Here is a 20,313-nt window from a genome sequence, read left to right as displayed (position 1 = left end):
TACTTTGGGCACAGAGCTTCCAAAACTGTTTTTACAATAGTTTTAAATCTCCAATAAAGAATAAAACATTATAAATAACACAGTAAAAGAAACATTTAAAAATGTAGTTAAAAATGATTAGTGTTATTTTGCTACCCAACTACATAAAGAGATTTTACTTTTAAATTTCACATTAACTGTTTAAAATTGAGGGGATACACCTTACTTGGAATATTTTTTAAACACATATATGTTAAATTTATTTAAACTATATATTACTGTATTCACCCTGTGGATGGACTCTAGTCATATAACATCACCTGTTCATTCTCACTTGACTCTTGACCTTTTCTTTTAATCTTTATTGTTGAAAGCATTACAGATGTCCCATTTTTTATATTTTTACTAGAGGCCCAGTGCATGACATTCGTGTGCTGGGTGGGGTGGGGGGGGGGGGGGGAGGGTCCCTCAGCCCAGCCTGTGCCCTCTCGCAATCTGGGACTCCTTTGGGTATGTCTGACTGCCGGCTTAGGGGGAGGCAACCCGTGGGCTGATCAGGGAACAGCACCAGCCAGCGAGTGGCCGACCTCGCCCCTGATCACTCCTCTGCCACAGCAGTCACCTCCGCCCCCCTGATTGCTGTCCCCTCCCTCTGCCCATTGCTACCCGCCTTGGTTGGCCTGGTGTGGCCCGCTCGCCAGCCCTGCCCCTGCCAACCGGTTGTTTCACTGTTTGGTCAATTTGCATATTAGGCTTTTATAATATAGGATTTTTCGAAACTATTTAGCTTTTAATCTTATTTGATGATCTTGCTCTGGTAACACTAGATTTGGAAATTGTACATATATTTATTCTGAAAATCAATGAATATAAGGAATACCTAAACTCAAAATGCAGGAGAAATTTTTATAGGTTACTCCTTTAAGTCTTATTAAATCCTTCAGCTTTCAATAAATTATATTAAGTTTCTATTACTGTTTGAATTAAAAGGGAAGCAAATCAAGACTCAGCATAAGAGAGTATCGTAATCCCTCAAAGCTAGATGACCAAAACTAAAACTCTTAAGTGAAAGATAAAGAGCAATTAAAACCTATTGTTAAAAAATACAGGTGACTTTTTTTTTAATCTTTTGAAAACAGCAGAAACCTAAATATAATGTTCTTCCTGTCCTCTATGTGACATTGGTGTCTCTCAACCAGAGAATATTCATTTTCTTTGGAATCACAGTAACAACAAAGTGGGTCAGGAAGGAATGCCTGCCAAGGCTCAACTACTAATCCTGTCTTTGGCAAGCTCTTAGACCTCTCTGAAATGTCGTTTCTCATGTGGAAAATAGGTCAAGTAATATCAAGTGTAAATTTTCTACAACATTATTGTGAGGATAAAAAAATTAATGTATGTGAAAAAGTAGTGACAGCCCTAAATCACATTATGAATGTTAAGAATTATTGTGGATCATAAACCCTCTGAATTCTTCTTGGCCCAGATCTTTGCAAGCCTGGCTTCTTCTCTTCCTTTAGATTTAACTTAAATGTCACCTTCTTAGAGAGGGCTTCCCTGAACAATTGGTCTAAAGTAGGAATCCACATCCTCTACCAGTCACTCCTTGGCCCTGCTTCTCTTTTCATACCACTATTACTATCTGAAATTAGCCTACTTGCTGTTTATGTGTTGTTTTCTGCCTTCCTAATCTGTAGTGCGAGCTCCACAGGGCAGGGACTGTTGTGCTGTGTTCGTTGCTGACCCCTAATGTCTCAGACAGTGTATAATAAAGGAATGTGCTATCAACAATCACTCCTGACTCTGGGTCCATCTGTTAAATGGATTTGGGTCTTAGTGCTGTGTCAAGCTGAACATTTTTATCGAACTTTCTATGTTCTTGGCAACAAAAGGCTTTAGAAAGTAACTCATTCATCCTTCCAACTCCATCATCAATTCTATCCTAAAGAGAATTGCATTCTCTGTGAAGTCATTTTCACCTCAGATAAAGTCACTTTACATAAAATGCTGAACAGAATTTGTTTTATCTCCAGAGAAGTAAATGAGAGATTCATGGTTTTATTCTTTGTTACAGTGGTTAAGACCATTGAAATCATTCTTTGGGTATTTTTCTCTCTAAGGCCAACCTGGAATTAGAATCATAAAGCAACTAGGTCAGTCTGGCATTCTCAAATAGCACAATTGTACTTAACCCATTAGTTAAAAAGACTAGGCAGTTTATTCCTATCAAATAAAGAATCCCAAAAGTATGTGTTTGGAGAAATAAAATATCCCTGTCTTACAAAACTAACGACTAATCCCCGAAGGCTTTACAATCAGTTGTAAAGTTTTAAACTGCCTAGCCTTCTGTTAGTTTCCCTGGCTCTATGCCTACTGCTCTTCCCATCTCTGCTTCAGCTCCAGCCATGCTGGCCTCCTTGCCATCCCTGTAATCCTCAGCAATCCCCCTTTCCTCACACATCCACAAGGCTCGCTCCCATGTAGCCTTCAAGTGATTACTCAAATGTGACCTTAGTGGAGAAGCCTTTCTGTCCACAAAGCCTGCTCCACATTTCCTATTACCTTCCCTGCTCCCATACTGTTTTTCCATAACATATCACTACCTGACATACTTCATATTTTATTTATTTATCTCTTTATTGCCTGTTTCCTCTTGCCATAATCTAAATTCTAGGAAGGTATGGGTTTTTGTATGTCCACTGCTATGTACTGCCTGGTACATGATAAGCAGTTAAATATTTATTGAGTTAATTAACATATGAAAAAGATATTAATATGCAAAAGAGCAGCCTAATTTGAATAATCAAAGTTCACACAATTCATTAAAACTGATTATATTCAGTTCTCCAACACTTGAAGATGAGTGTTAATTAAATTGCTGCAAGGAAAAGAAACTCCAGGGTAACTCCAGGAGATAGGCTTTAATTTAAAGGATTTAGGAAAAGTAAGGAAGGAAGGGCATAAGGAAGTAGGGAAATGGAATGTCCTTTTGGGATGTAGTTACTGATCTCTGCTCTGGTTCTTGAACTTTATGGTGCATCAGAATCATCTGGCATGAATCCACTCCATTTTTGGTTCAATAAGTCTGCATGGGGCCTAAGAAATTGCACCTCTAACCAGTTTCCAAGTGATTCTGATGCTGTTAGTGATTCTGATTCTGCACCTTGAGCTCACCGACCTGGTAGTATAAAAGCCACTATATTGACCTTATTGCTGTCTTGTACTAATGACTTGGTTTCTTCGACTTTGCTTCCACATTCCTGTTTCACTTATTCTAATACCAGTTCTTACTTTTACCTGAAGTTCTTGGCTTACTCATAGAATCTAGTGCCTCATGACTTCTGCCTTTTGGCTTTTTCTCTCCGTGACCCTCTGTCAACTTGAGTCTGTGTCTCTCATTCAAAGTCCCCAGGGACTTCAATGATTTGATTGGATATTCTAGTCACTCTCCTGTAGAGTCACCCTGTAGGGCACAGCTCTTCTAATAGACATCACACAGGCCCCTTTGGTCATGCAGAGATCCTGGAATAACCAAGTCACCTGGAATAAAGCAGAATCACCTATGCATAAGGCATTTCATCTATCTTTGTTCCAGAGTCTGTAAGGCCATAGGCACTTGAGGGTTTTGAGAAGAGTGCTCTGTACGTGATAGACAACTTGCATGGAGTACCTGCTTCAAGGGGATTAAAGATAGTGTGGAAGAGAATGCCTGTATTTTACTGCCAAGTAAGCCATAAATTAGCCTAGTAGTACTAGACGAATTTTTGTTTTTCTTTGAGCCTGTTTCCCTGGTGATAAAGTGAGGGAATTTGACAGGATGATGAGTTGTAAGTTATTTACCATATGCAGTGTGCTAGATTTCATTAATCTGTTAGTGTGCATACATAGTTGCATGACCGGGTCAGCCTTAATCTCCAAGTTTGTATGATTCAACATATTAAAATTGAACTTAATACTCTTTTTATTTGTGTGTTTTTCTAAGGAACCAACTTGCCCGAGTTTGAACGCTCATTCTGCATTTACTAACCATGTGACTTTGGGCAAATAACTTTATCTGAGCCCCAGTTTTCTCATCCATAAAATTTGGATTATAATAATTTCTATATAGTTTTTTTGGATTCAATGAGGTATTACATGTAACGTATTTATGACAGAGATGAAATTATTTAATATATATTAAAGTATTTAGCAAAGTATCTGGCACATGGAAAAGACTGTGCAAGTGCTCTAAAACTTATTTTTATATATTTTTATCTGTGCTACATTTTTCTGTTTTAATACATGTGACTATTCTGTGCATGGGCTATTTACTTAGAATTGTGCTTAGAATATAAAGTCCGAAACCCTATAATAAATAAAACGATGTAATGAGGAAATTTTGAAGTGTTTTGGAAATACCTATGTATATTCTTTTAAAATATATTTCTGGAAGCAAAGAGGCATGTGACATTCTGTAAACTATATAACTGTAAGAACATAAAATATACTGATCTTTGCCAAAGGTTGGAGAGAGGGAGGAGGACTGACCAAAATGGACAAAAGGGAACTATTCTCTGTCTTGTTCATGGTGGTAGTTACATGACTGAATGTGTTTGTCAAAACTCATAAATAAAAGAAGTAAAATTTATTGCTATGTTGTAGCTAAATAAACCTGAATTTCTTTTTTAAAATGCTTCTTGGCGTAATCTTTTTGATCTGGGAGATTTTGTAGGGTGTACAGTTGTGTGTAATTCTGATCTCACACATTGATTTCCTAAACTTACCTTCATTTATATTTTAAATACGTGAAATATAACATAAAATGCCAGGAAAAACACTGCCACTGTGTTTTTCCCTACTCATTTCTCCTGGGGTGCCTTAGGCTTTCCCTCATGGAGAAAATGGTAACTAGAGTTGCTTATTCGATACTAGAGGCCGGGTGCATGGATTTGTGCACTTTTGGGGTCCCTCGGCCTGGCCTGCGCAGATTGGGCTGAAACCGGCAGTCCAACATCCCCGGAGGGGTCCCAGATTGCGAGAGGGTGGTTCTCGGGTCACGCACCCCAGGATCGGGTTCCCTGCTCTCTGGTTCCAAGTGTGTCACCTGAGTACCACAGCTGCCAAGTCAGTGCAGCTTGGCAGCTCCTGCATTGAGTGTCAGCCGCCCCCGCCCCCCCCCCCCCCCCCCCGCCCCGTGATCAGTGTGTATCATAGCTACTGGATGGAGTGTCTGCCCCCTGGTGGTCATTGTGCGTCATAGCTACTGGCCAGTCAGCCAGTTGGCCTCAGCCAGTCGCTTAGGCTTTTGTATATATAGATTTGTTGATGCTATTTCGAGTGGCACTATTTTATAAAGGTTATTTTCTAAATTGTTGCTGGTATTATGAAAACGAAATAGGGTTTTATGACTATTTCATATTCATTAACATAGCTAAATTTAATATTGTGTAGATTATTTTAGCTATTTTTTAAAAATCATATTAAAGAAGCTCCTAGTATGCTAAGTATTCTTAAATTATTATAAATGTATGTCAAGTTTTCTGAAACATTTTCTGCATCTGCTGAGGACACATGATTTTTTCTTCTTCCTCATTTTCTTAATGTGATGAATTAGGCTAATTGATTTTTTAAAATAAAATGTTATTGATTTCAGAGAGGAAGGGAGAAGGAGAGATAAAAATATCCATAATGAGAGAGAATCATTGATCAGCTGCCTCCTGCACGCTCCACACTGGGGATCGAGCCCGCAAAAGGGCATATGTCCTTACCAAGAATTGAACCGTGATCTCCTGGCTTATAGGTCGATGCTCAACCACTGGCCAGGCCTAATTGATTTTTAAATGTTAAAACAATCTTGCTTTCCTGAATAAATTATTGATTTATTATATTTTATTCATTTTGTGTTTGTTGACTCTGACTAGCTAATACCTTGTTTAGAATTTTTGTGTTTATGTTCATGAGTATAGTTCAACTTAATTTTCTTTCCTTGTGGTTCCTTGTCATATTTTGATGTCAAGATTATGATAGATTCACAATACAAGTTGAATGAAGGTGTTCACTTCTCCTCTATTCTAACATGGTTTTGTTTTTTTTGTTTTTGTTTTTTTGTAAGATTGAGGATAACTCTCTTAAATGCTTAGAAAATTCACCAGAGAAGCCATCTTGGTCTGGAATTTTTAAGAGGTTTTAAATTATGGATTTATTTTCTTTAATGTCATAGGATTATTCATATTTTTATTTCTTCTTTGTTTATATTGGTAAATGTTCTTTATTATAATTTTGTTCATATTACTTACATTTCCAATAGTTTATCAGCATAAAATTTCTCATAACATGCTCAGACATATTTCAATGTCTGTAGAATCTATAGTGATGTTCCTTAGATTATTCAGTATACATTGTCTCTTGTTTTTCTTGATCACTCTTCCAAGAGTTTTACCAATTTATTAACCTTTTCAAAGAATCAATCTGTAGCTTTGTTGATTCATTCTAATGTGTATTTTTTTATTTCATTTATATTTGCTCTTATCCTTCTTACATTTTCTTTGACTTTATTTTGCTTTTCTTTTTCTTCTTGAGATGAATGCTCAGTTCATTCAGTTTCATCCCTTTTTTTCTAATGCATGCATTTAATTTTAAAGGCTATAAATTTTGATATTTAATTTTTTATAATTTTATTATAATTCAGATTAAAACTTTTTCTGATTTTTACTTCAATTCACTACTTGACACATGGGCTATTTTGTATTTCTAATTTCCAAATATAAAGATATTTTCTAGTTATCATTTTGTATTTGATTTCTAGTTTAACTCCACTGAGGTTGTTATTGGTGGAAGTGGGATTCTTGGGGATGCTGCTGGAATAAGAATTTTCAGAGGCCTCCACAGGAGGATGAGGTATTGTAGGAAGCGTTATTTCTGTGAGATTACATACTTGAGTTTTCAAGGTCCCATTTCCTTCATGTCCACCAAGAAAAAAGTCTCATATTGCTAAGATCAAAGCCAGAGTTTCCATTCCATGTCTGTACAGTCCAATACAGTCTCAGGCTAGCATAATTTGTGTTCCCTGATGCAGTCCATTGCATGTGGGGTCTACAGGGCCACATGGCTATGGAAGGAATATGGGCAGGAGCAAAGCCAAAGGAACCAGAGAGCCAAGAGTGCACCAAGAGCCAAGAGATACAAGAGCAAGCTCCTTTGTCTAGGGCAGCGGTTCACAGGGGTCGCCTAAGGCCATCGGAAAACACATATATAGTTACATATTGTTTTGTGATTAATCACTATGCTTTAATTATGTTCAATTTGTAACAATGAAAATACATCCTGCATATCAGATATTTACATTATGATTCATAACAGTAGCAAAATTACAGTTATGAAGTAGCAACGAAAATAATTTTATGGTTGGGGGTCACCACAACATGAGGAACTGTATTAAAGGGTGGCGGCATTAGGAAGGTTGAGAACCACTGGTCTAGGGGATTATGTTTTCCCACATTTTCATAGGCTTATATTGACCCTGCCCTCTCTGGCCAATGATCTCTGTTTCCAGGTTGATAGGCATCTTCCCTATGTCATACCAGCTTTACTGCACACGCATCTATCTCCCTTTTGTTGGACCCTTTCCTCCAGTGACCTGTGGGGAATGGACTGGTGGTTCACTGGGGAGTGTGAAATTGCAGCTTCCTGGTGAAGCTACCCAAATAACATGCCGATAATGTCTGGCCTCTCCTTTGCTCCTTTCCTATTATTAATAACTAGCTAATTACTTTCAGTGTCAAGGTCAGATTTTAATCCCTTGAAATTTGCTTTTGGCCCAGCATATGGTCAATATTTGGACAAGTAGAAGGGTTGGCTTTATCTGATCATTTAAATCTGGTATTCACCAACTTCCAAGAAGCCCATAGACAGAATTCAGAGTTTATGAATTTGAATGGGCGAAAAACTACATCTTTATTTTCACTGATCGCCAATTGAAATTGAATATTTCCTTCAATAATGAATGTAATTAACAAATCAGAATTGGATACCAATACAGATATTTTCAAATCACATAACACTGTTGGAAATAGCATAATATCATTTTCTTTCCTAACTACACTAAAATTGGGTAATTATTAGACTGCTTGTTTGATCATCTGTTATAATGCATTAATAAAGAAGCACACATATTACTATATCACAAGTTTTTAAACATTTTGATAGTAGAATTTTAATATAATTCATTTCCTTTGTATTCTAGGCATTTTATCTTATGCATTTAAGCACATTAGTCTAAAAACAGTTCATAGGCTTCACCAGAGTGCCAGTGGGCCTTAGGGAACATCAACAAAAAAAAGGTTAAGATACTATTGCAACAGGTAGGAAGAGTATACGGGTATAGGAACAGGGAGTTTAGCAGATTGGTGTAGGGAGTTGGAGAATTTTTTTGGCTATTGCTTTTAATTTTCTGAGTGATATAGATGTCGAGATCATTAAGACAGAGTGAGAAAGGAGGGAGGAGATAATGGAAATTTGAGTATAGAAAAAGGTGTGAATTAGTTTTTTCAGAGAAAAAGGAAGTTAATTTACTAGGAGAATGTAACTGGATTGCAGCACAGTGCTGAGTACCCACTGTAATTTTAAATCTAAAGGGAGACTACAATTGTGTGTTTTTCTCATGCTATATTCAGCTACACAAGGTGTAATGAGTTGAGTTAACCAGTTTGAATTTTTCAAAAGAGTAGGTGAAGGGAAAGAGGAGCAAGGTAATGAATAACCTATATAGAAGAGTGATACTAGAGATGGATTCTTAATACCCAGTTGGATAAAGAGGGAAGTGAGTCCAGCCGGTGTGCTCAGTGGTTGAGCACCAACCTATGAACCAGGAGGTCACGGTTTGATTCCTGGTCAGGGCACATGCCCAGGTTTTGGGCTTGAGCCTTAATGTGAGGTGTGAAGGAGGCAGTTAATCAACTATTCTTTTTCATGATTGATGTTTCTGTCTTTCTCTCTTCCTTCCTCTGTGAAATCAATAAAAAATTTTTTTTAAAAAAAAAGGGAAGTGAGAACATGAAGGCATTTTTGGTCAGTGGTAAGGTCAGTGAATAGGAGGTTTTCATGAGGTGAATGAATTTGTAGAGTTAGGGATACTGCAGTAAACAAACTAGAGATAGACCAGAGAGAGCAAATGAAAAAAAAAGTCTAAAAAAATAAACAGAAATGATAGTTTGAGGGAGTGAGAGGCAAGTGAATAATTTGAGGAGATTTATAAGCTTACAACTGTAAAATTTAGACAATGAAATTAGCCTTTTTTTCCCCTATAACTCTTTCCTAAACTTCCATGCCCCACACTCACACAGGCCCACCATCTCCTCTGCCTACGATACCTCTGGGAATCAGGGAAGTTGGCTTCCTCCTCAGCATTCTAGAGACTGGTGCTGTCATGGAGTAGCAATCATGCCAGTTAGTAAGACAGTGGCTGAGAATAACATATACTGTGTGTTTGCTCTGTGCTCTCCACTGTTAGGCCCTTTTTGTGTGCCTTTCACACAATCCTAGGAAATATCCTATATAACGAAGAGGTAATATAATAAAAAGATAATATGCAAATTAACCCTCACACCCTCACAATATGGCTGCCTATGACCAGCCAGCAGCGGGGTTAGTGAGAGATGATGAAATGACTGAACAGCAGGCTGCATGGGGCAACCAGGCCGGCTGCAGGGCTAGTGAGGGATGACCAAACGACTGAACAGCATGCTGCGTGGGGCAATAAGCCGGTGGGGTGGGCCGTGAGAGGTGACCAAGCCAGCAGCGGGGACAGTTGGGGGTGACCAGGCCAGCAGGGGGTGCAGTTGGGTGTGACCAGGCTGGCAGGGGGGCAGTTAGGGGCAGTGAGGGGTGACTAGGCTGGCAGGGGTTTAGTGAGGGACGACCAAATGACTGAACAACAGGTTGCATGGGGCAATCAGGCCAGCTGGGGGCCTGTGAGGGGTGACCAGGCCGGCAGGGGTAGCAGTTGGGGGTGACCAGGCCAGCAGGGGGGGGAAGTTGAGTGTGACCAAGCTGGCAAGGGAGGCAGTTAGGGGCAACCAGGCTGGCAGAGGGGAGCAGTTGGGGGCGACCAGGCCTGCTGGGGGGGGGGGGGGGGGGAGTAGTAAGGGGTGACCAAGCTGGCAGGAGAGGGCAGTTGGGAGCAATCTGGCCAGCAGGCAAGGGCAATTGGGGGCAACTTGGCTGGCAGTTAGGGGTGATCAGGCCGGCACACAGAGGCAGTAAGGGGTGATCAGGCCAGCACGCAGAGGCAGTAAGGGGTGATCAGGGCAGTTAGGGGCAACCAGGCAGGCAGGCAGGTGAGTGATTAGGAACCAGTGGTCCAGGATTGTGAGAGGGATGTCCTGGATTGAAGACGATGCAGGCTGGGCTGAGGGGACCCCCCCCCCCCAGGTGCACGAATTTCGTGCCCTGGGCCTCTAATAAATGAATAAACTGAGGCTTGAAGAAGGAAGTTAACAAGATTAATTAATGTAAATACAGGTAGCACCTAATGTAGCTGGAATTTTTTAAAAGGTCTGACAGCAAACCCCCCCTTTTTTTTTTCATCTTGTTACCTTAGCCAGTAGTCTTATTTTACCTCCATTTATAGGATATGTTTATACACAAGCCTAACTATGGTCATTGTTGATGGCTTACTGGAGTTTATTCATATTGTTAAATAACATGAAAACATAAATTTTATTAAACATACCATAGTTTATTAAATTAGCCAACACTTAATTTTTTCTTTATTTCCATCTTTCTTAAATGAGCAATCTCAGTTTTAAGCAAATTTAAGACTATCTAAATAAAATGTTCCCAAATCCTCCTGACTTAAGAATATTCAAAATTTATTTGTGTCTTCTTTTTTCTCTCTGTCATCATATTGCTTTCAGAATTATCATTTCTCTAAGTGTTACATAAAATTTCCTGGGGACAAAGGCTGGAGAAAGAAACTAATAACCCCATCATTATATCAAGAGTTTATTAAGGGAACTTACATATGAGGTATGTATTGCAAGAGTGGCAGCAAGATGACATGTATATTCTCCATGCCATGTGGCAGGAGTTGAAAGTGTGGAAGAAAATTGAACTATCTGTTTAATAATATGTATATCCAGCATATTGTAGAATAACTAGATTTTTACATTATAATTGGGTTAATTCTGTGTTGCCTAGATTTAACCCATATATTATGAAGACAAAGCAGTTTAATGAAAAACTTATATTCATCTGAACATATTCTTCATTCATCCATTCACCCACCCATTTATACATTTGTACTTACATTAATTTAGAAATGTTTACTGAATCAGTTCTAGGCATTGTGGATACAGTGCAAAACAGACTCAGTTTTGTCCTTCTAGTATATATTATACAATTCATCACAAAGACAATAAAGACCACCAGCATGGAAGGGGCTTCTGTGTAATACCAGGCAGCACTCAACTTGGAAATCATCTCTCACAGCCTACACTGATTCCTATGTATTGGAAGGATGTTGCACACGAAACAGTGCTGTCTCTAAAATTGCCCTTAGCCATGGGGTACTTAGAAATCAATAGGGGATTTTAAAAATAAAAAGTTATGGGGACCCACTCCTATATATTTTCACTCAGTGGTTCTAGGGTAAAGGTGCATTACCTTTCTGGCAACTTCTGAAGAACTGCCACTTGGTGACATGGATTGTCTATTAGAAGACATATTGGGGTAGGCAGTCCCATGCCAGGGTGCTGGGCTTGGTGAGCAGAGCATGGGATGGACTTTCTTTGCCTTCTTGGTCAGACACTTTGCAGGGCCCAAAACAGCAGTGCTGGGTCTGAGAAAGGCTCTCCCTTAGTCTAGTTATAAAAGAAGTATATCTGGGGTTTCAGTAGAGCTAAAATCAGAGTCAGTGTTTGAGTTTCCTTTCCATGTTGGAGCCTGGTCCAGTTGAGCATCAGGCTATTTTAGCTTGTGTTTCCAGCTGCAGTCCATTAGTCCATTGCATGTGGGATTCGCAGAGCCACATTGCTATGGAGAAAGCATGGACGAATGCAAGGAAGCCAAAAGCGAGGCAAGAGCACAAGAGTCCCAAGAGAGCGAACTTCTTTGTGCAGTGGTTCTCAACCTTCCGGCCCTTTAAATACAGTTCCTCATGGTGTGACCCAACCATAAAATTATTTTCGTTGCTACTTCATAACTGTAATGTTGCTACTGTTATGAATCGTAATGTAAATATCTGATATGCAGGATGGTCTTAGGCGACCCCTGTGAAAGGGTCGTTCAACTGCCAAAGGGGTCTCGACCCACAGGTTGAGAACCGCTGGTTTAGAGGCTTGTGTATTCCCAAATGTTCATGCACTTGCAGTGGCCACACCCATTCTGGCCAACCATCTCTGTCCCTACCATTGACAGGCAAGTACCTTTCCTATGTCATCCCATCATTACTGGGCATGCATCTATCTTCCCTTTGTCAGACCCCTTTAGGAGTGCAAAATTACAGCTTCTTGGTGAAGTGGCCCAAATCACCATCATTTAAAAACTTATTTATAGGGATATTATCCTGCTCCTTATTCTCTTTCTTAGTTTATAATAGCTTTGTATGGGATTTGATTCCAATACTTAATCTTGTGTTAATTCAGTTCTCCTGCAATTTTTGAAGGAGGTTTTGCTCAAAAGGCTTTTCTCCTTTCACAGTATTCTCTCCTCTTCTGTTTTAGTGTAGTGTTCCAAAAGATGGCAACTTACTTCCTGAGGTTTCCTGGCTCTCTTCCCCTTCCCCACTTTTATCTGGACCTTCTGTTTCCTTTGTCTCTGTTTCACACACCTTGCTTGATTTTGATTCTTCTCCCAGCAATTTCCCATCAATGTGGGCTCTCTCCTGACATAGAGCCTTGGCAAGCTGATTTCAAGAGTACAAAGGGTCACCCTAGCTGGTTTGGCTCAGTGGATAGAGCGTCGGCCTATGGCCTGGGGGGTCCCGGGTTCGATTATGGTCAAGGGCACATGCCCAGGTTGTAGGCTCGATCCCCAGTAGGGTGTATGCAGGAGGCAGCCGATCAGTGATTCTCATCATTGATATTTCTATCTCTCTCTGAAATATATATATATATATATATATATATATATATTTTTTTTTTTTTTTTTTTAAGAGTTCAAAGGTCTAGAGCAGTGATGGCGAACCTCTGACATGCGTGTCAGAGGTGACACACGAACTCATTTTTTTGGTTGATTTTTCTTTGTTAAATGGCATTTAAATATATAAAATAAATATAAAAAATGTAAGTCTTTGTTTTACTATGGTTGCAAATATCAAAAAATTTCTATACGTGACACGGCACCAGGGTTAAGTTAGGGTTTTTCAAAATGCTGACACGCCGAGCTCAAAAGGTTCGCCATCACTGGTCTAGAGACTAGTCACCTCAACTTTTTATCTCCCCTCAAGGACTCCTTTCATCCATCCAATATTGAACTTAGCCAAACCTCTCTTGATTTTAACTGCTCTTTCCAAATCAGCCTGCTGTGCTTTCCAGTGATTAGTTGTTGGCTGCTTTAGGGTTATTCTTAGATCCACCAGATATCCTGTTTCTTTTCTCTGTTTTCTCCATCAAATGCTAATACCATCCAGTGTTGTGGCTATAGATAGTCTTCACCTGCTTGCATTTTGAGGTCCATGAGGGTAGCTTGTCACTTAATGTCTATGGTATATTCCTTGTGGTTGTTCTGTTTATGTTGAGATTCAAGGCTTATTGCTCCCACCATCTTCCTAGAATCCTCTAACACTAAATTTTGATATAGATAATTTGTAGCAGGCACCAAATTTTAATAAATATGTATTAAATAAAATTAAAATTGAGAAGATTCCGTCTATCACTTATTAGTAGTAGTTTTTTTAAAATTTGGGAAAATTGGATTTCACTTGATTTATATCAGCAGAGAAGCTTTTGATATTGGATACTGGTCCCAGAAAACTTCTATGATGCTGAGACAGTAATGCAAGGAAAATAGCTGCAGAAAATAGAACAATACATTAAAACTGCCATGGAAAATAATCTACCTGTAGTCAGAAAATAGATATTATGATATTTTTGTCATGCAAATATCATAATGTGATGATTTAATTATTCCATAAGGACCTACTTCTGAATGTACATTCCTTTCAAAACATATATGTATTTCTAACTTAGCTATGGAATACTTTTAAGGGAAAGGTAGAAAAACTATTTCAAGGTTGTTCTTTTAAAAATAAGACCTCAGTAAAGATAGCAATCTGGGGGATTGAAATTGCTGTGCTGGGTGAGTGCGTTGAATAGCTTGGAAGGCAGCATCATATCTCTCAGGTCATCAGAACCTCACTTAGGAAATCACTGATAATACCACTAAAGCTATTATCCCTGTGGCTCATGAGAGTCAATGTAGCTTGCAGGGAAGGGAGGCAGAGTGCAAAAGGAAATGTTATTAGCAACATGAGATCTTGCTCCAGTCCTGGTGTCTCTGTTTATGCTCTGTGTAATCTGGGACAAGTCATTGAATTTCTTTAAGACAGCTGTTCTCAACCTGTGGGTCTCGACCCCTTTGGGGGTTGAATGACCCTTTCACAGGGGTTGCCTAAGACCATCGGAAAACACATATATAATTACATATTGTTTTTGTGATTAATCACTATGCTTTAATTATGTTCAATTTGTAACAATGAAAATACATCCTGCATATCAGATATTTACATTACTATTCATAACAGTAGCAAAAATTACAGTTATGAAGTAGCAACGAAAATAATTTTATGGTTGGGGGTCACCACAACATGAGGAACTGTATTAAAGGGTCGCAGCATTAGGAAGGTTGAGAACCACTGGTTTAAGCCATGAGTTCTTCACCTGTAAAAATATATAGTATTATGTGACTTGTGGCAAAGTAAAGGACATTGAGATAATTTAAAACACTTATAAGTGCTGTTATTTATTATGAAAACAGCAATTGCATTTTCAGGAGTGGCTTAGACACATAAAACCTGCATCTCTTCCTCAGTTCCCAGTCTTTAATAAGTGTCTGAGCATCTATCTATTTGCCCAAGACAGAAGTCCTATTTGTTCCTTGTCTTCCCTACAGACATCCCATCTAACCAATCACCAGGGTCTATAAAGTCTACTTATAAATATCTAGTAAATCCACCTATTTCTCACTTTACTTATCACTACTCCAGTTCAGGTTACCACTGTCTTTTGTCTGAATTCTAGCTAGAGCATCCTTATGGATTTCTCTGCCTATAAGCCTTACATTTTCTAAGAATAGTCTCCATGGTACAGCCAGAGCAATTGTTCAAAGGTGCACAACATTGTGATACTTTCTTCCTTACGCATCCTTAATAAATTACTGTTATGCTTAGACAAATTTCTAACTCTTTAACATGGCTTGTAAGGTCCTCACCTGCCCAGCCCCATTTGTTACCAGTCTCTAGTCCAGTGATGGCGAACCTTTTGAGCTCGGCGTGTCAGCATTTTGAAAAACCCTAACTTAACTCTGGTGCTGTGTCACATAAAGAATTTTTTTGATATTTGCAACCATAGTAAAACAAAGATTTATATTTTTGATATTTATTTTATATATTTAAATGCCATTTAACAAAGAAAAAATCAACCAAAAAAATGAGTTCGTGTGTCACCTCTGACACGCGTGTCATAGGTTCGCCATCACTGCGTCTAGTCCTTGCTCATTACTGTGAAACTCAATAAAATTAGCTTCAGCTACTCCAAAGTGCTATATTTTCCTTTCCCTCTGCAATAGTGCCCTTTCCTGAAATATATTTTTATCCCCTCTATGTCTCACAAGGTCCACTACTAGCCTTCCCTGAATCCCAAAGACTAAGATTGGTTGTCCCTCTTATGTGTTCACACAGACCCTAAGTTGTACTCATTTTGCATTATACTTGTTTGGTTAACTGCATTCCACATTTGAACTCAATCTCTGAGAGATCAAAGACTATGAAATTTTTACTTTTATATCCCTGGTGCCTCACAACATTTGTTGAATGAATGATTTACCATGTTACCATGTTTTCCCAGAAAACTCCGTTCTGTAGCCATAATTATGAGCTGCCATACTCCTTGTAGGCTTAGGGGACTAGTCTGAGTCAAACCACAAAAACTGCTCCAACATTGAAGGATAGGAAGAGTTACATTCTTTTCCACTCTTACGTACATGTTCAAAGTATGTTATGAAAATCTCTGAAAGATGTAATGATGATCTTCCCAATAATTGCTTTATTTCCTTTCTAGATATTAAGTAGAATCTGTATACATTAATATATGTGTCTCATAGCTCTCTGTGGTATTTGTTGTCTTTCTTTAAGAGGCATCACTGAAGCTCTTGAAAATACATAGCCATCCAAGAATCATTCTTACTAAACAACCATCAATCATCATTATATATGTCTAAGTGAAATAACAAAAGGAAATAAAATGTTTACAAACACAAAGCTAATGTGAGCCCTTGGTACTTCTAAGCTGAAAAAACTCCAGAAAGTAAAAAATAAAAATCAAGACACTAGGGAGAAAAAAAAATAATTGAAGTAACCAGTCATCCAATACCTCTGTGCTGGCTCTTTGCAAGGGAAAACTACTACTCACAGGGAATATTTTACTGACAATTCTCCTCCATTTTTCACTCCCCTAAATTCCCCTTTTCAGGAATATAGGAATATGCCTGATAAGAAGAAAGCCCACCTAATGTGCTCACTCTTATTTTGTGGCTCTTAAAACTGAAAGTGTATTTTCACCTGTTTCACTGCGGTAGTTCTTTCCACTATTGGGGCATCTGGGAACATAGGAAATAAAAAGAGCTTATCATCTTTTATATTTCCAAAGGGGGTTTTAAAACCCACTCTGAAAATTCATGGATCTTTTTAGTACTGCATATTTTGAAGAAACTTAGAATATCAACTCTCTAAGTATATGGATCCTCCAGTTTATCCTAACATTTCTGAGATTATAAGATGTGTTGTTTCAGTAGAGATATCATTAAATAAACATTAGGTTGACAACAGAATCAATAGCATTCTATTCAAGACAATAGCAATATATTGATGTTAGTGTTGTCAGAATGTCCCTGGGCTTTGGATGATTTTAAAAATTGAAAGTTAAGGAAAGGCCCAAGAGGTTCACAAATGAAAAGAAAAATTGACTTAATAGTTAGGAGTCTTGGATTTGCAGTCAAACTGCCACTAGCTATGACTCTTTCAAAACCTCATGAATATATAATTTCATTCCCCTTGTGACTAAAACATTATTCCATATAAAGAAGGAGGTCAAATGAAATAAAAGAAGGCAATGGACGTTGATAAGTTAAAAAAGTGCTTAATTGGTGCAGTTGACCTCTGCTAAAATATGGAGACTTAGATTCTTGTTGAGTTACATGATGATACTCTTGGTGTGATCCTAATTAACCTGACACGTTAAGGGCTTCTCTCTTGCTACTAGAGACCACTTTGCCATCACTATGTCACCTGATGTAGACTCAGAGTGTCCAGATAGTAATACTACCACTTCTTCCTCTGGTAGACTTTAGCAAATTACTAACTGGAGTCTTTTTTTTTCTTAGTGACTCTAGTCAGAGGGTTGTCAATTTTATTAATCTTTTCAAAGAACCAGCACTTTGTTGCATTAATTTTTTGTATAGTCTTTTTGATCCCCATTTCACTTAGCTCTGCTCTAATTTTTATTTCTTTTCTTCTGACTTTGGGCTGCTTAAGTTCTTCTTTTTTGACTTCTTTAAGATGTAATGTTAGGTTGTTTACTTAGGATTTTTCTTGTTTCTTGAGATAGGCCTGTAATGATATAAACTTTCCTCTTATTACTGTGTTCTCTATTAGAATGGCTATCATCAACAAGAACAAGTAATAACAAGTGCTGGAGAGATTTCGGAGAAAAAGAAACCTTCATTTACTGCTGGTGGCAATTACTGCTGATGGCAATGTAAACTGGTACAGCCACTATGGAAAACAGTATGGAGGATCCTCAAAATATTAAGAATAGAGTTACCATATGACCCAGCAACCCCTCTTCTGGGTATCTCCCCCCCCCCCCCCCCCCAAAATTGAAAACATTTATTTGCAAAAATATATGCGCCCTTATGTTCACTGCAACATTATTCATGGTGGCCAAGACATGGAAACAAGCAAAGTATGCTTCAGTAGAATTGGATAAAGAAATGGTACATACATAAAATGGAATACTACTCAGACATAAGAAAAGATGAAATACTGCCATTTGCAACAACATGGATGGATCTTGAGAATATCATGCTAAGTGAAATAAGTCAGAAAAAGTCAAGAACCATACAGTTTAACCCAGATGTCGGATATAAAACTGAAAGCAACAAATGAACAAACAAGAAAAACTCAGAGACACAGAACAGTGTTTACAAAAGGGAAGGGGATTGAAGGATAGTAAAGGTTAAAGGGGGTCAAATATATGGTGATGGAAGATTTGACTTTGGGTGGTGGGTTTACAATGCAATATACAGATGTATCATATAATTGTATACCTACATAATTAACCAATGTCACCCCAATCAATTTAATTAAAGTAAATAAAGTAAAAAACGTCAAAGGCTTTACAAAAATGAGTAAAGTAAAATCATATCCTTGGACATTCAAACAATATTTAACTACATTAAAAAATGCTGACTGGAGTTGGTGAAAACTCTTAGGCATATGTTTTACTCTGAGTCTGAATTTTCCTGTGACAATTAACTTCACTTGCCCCCATTTCCTTTCTCACTTCCCCCTCTCTCTTACCAGTGCCTCCTGCACCTCCCAAGTGAATGACTTTTGCATTTGATTTTTTGTCTCAAAGTTTTTCTAGGAGAACCCAAATTAAGAAAATAAAATTATACATTGTATATTGGTTATATTATTAGTGATGCTTCTGGAATCCCCTTCCTTTGCTTTGGTGGGAGGGTAGCGGTAAGGTGATGGGAATAAGACTCTTTTTAAAAGCCCTGAATTACTCAAAAGGGCATCTTTTTCCTCTTATTCCTCACCTTAAAATGTCGTGCTGAAGTTGTAATTCTGGTTGGTGTTATGGCAAGTCTTTGAACTGACACCTCTATGTAGTCCCTGCAGTGAGGCAGATAACAAAGCCTTTGGTGGTTCTCTGACCTTAGAATGTGAAACCCTTAGCTAGACAACTGAGCCTCCCAGTGAGCCTCCTGTAGGAGGTCCTTGGGTTAGGTCCTCTCCAGCTGCAAGTTGAGAGGTTCTCAGAGAAATTCACAGGGTGTAGGAAGAGCTTGTTGAGATAGGGGCAGTGATCTTGGGACAAGGGTGAGCAAGGACAACTGGGGAGGCAAGTGATGAGGCAGCATCTTCACTGAGTGTCCTGAGGGAGAGGTAGAACAGCTTCTGCCAGTTGGCAGAGGAGAATGACCTTCTAGCAAACCTGTGGGGGAGGAGATTATTGGAGCCTGAATTTTGAGTGGTAAGAACTGCACTGGCCAATGACAAGGCAGGGAAGTATTGAAGAGGAGTCTAGATAGACAAAACCAAACATTCAAAGGCATAGAGGCTTGAAATAGCTCATGTATTTATTCTGGGAAAAGTGTTTCCGCAATCCTTATGTAATGCCACTACTCTTATGACTTAATGCATTGTGTATTTTAATTTTAGTTAATGAATTGAAAATGGTTCTAGACGCCAATAGTGGCAGGAGTTATAACTACTTCTCATAATTTTGAGAAGTAAAATATTTTCCTCACTAAAAATTTTATTTAAAACTTTAAAATTGACTAAACTTAAAACTTGCCATTGGATGGCTCTTTAAGTCATAGCTTCTTGGCTGGCTTTTCTGATTTTAATAAAAATTGTGGTGATGTCAGTACTTGTCATCTTCATTATCACTCATCTCTTGTCTCTGTGGGCCATTCACATTCTGGATGTCAAAGCAGGCAACTGCCCAGCAGTGTTAGGATGGCTTTCATTCTGTTCCGATTGAGGAGGAATTGACATATTTGAAAAGCCTTCTTCAGCTTTCCTGCTAGCAACGATTACCATAAATTTCATAAATATTTTGATTTTGATCATATTCGAAGTACTGTTTAACAATAGGCTATCTTTTTAGTTATTTTTGCTTTTGTTTTCCAGGAAGACACCAAGAGTCACATTTCCCAGCCAGCTGGCATGCTGGGTGCTAGTTCTTAAGGACACGTTAGTAAATCTTCCAACTCTATGGAACCCTGTTCTTGAAATAAGTGTTCATCTGTTAAGCTGTCAAGAATCCAAAAGGAATTATCACCTCAAGGTTCAAAGTCCTTCTGTGAGAAACTTAGTGTCATCTTGCAGCCTGGCTTCCTAAATCAGGA

General features: G+C 38.5%; 1 long non-coding RNA gene across 1 annotated transcript in view; it reads left to right on the top strand.

Annotated features, from left to right (window-relative positions):
• LOC139002292 (uncharacterized) overlaps positions 1-17,966 on the top strand; it is a 118,792-nt gene extending 100,826 nt beyond the window's left edge. The window contains exon 3 of the long non-coding RNA XR_011470138.1: positions 17,825-17,966. This is a non-coding gene — a long non-coding RNA (uncharacterized lncRNA). The remainder of the gene's footprint in view (positions 1-17,824) is intronic.
• Positions 17,967-20,313: the final 2,347 nt, after the last annotated feature.

Source organism: Myotis yumanensis, unplaced genomic scaffold (assembly GCF_028538775.1).
Source record: "Myotis yumanensis isolate MYYU_CA2020_CCGP unplaced genomic scaffold, mMyoYum1.0.hap1 SCAF_2, whole genome shotgun sequence".
In the NCBI taxonomy this organism is placed as follows: Eukaryota; Metazoa; Chordata; class Mammalia; order Chiroptera; family Vespertilionidae; genus Myotis; species Myotis yumanensis.
Note: the sequence above shows the minus strand (reverse complement) of the source record. Positions and strands in the feature narration are given on the sequence as shown.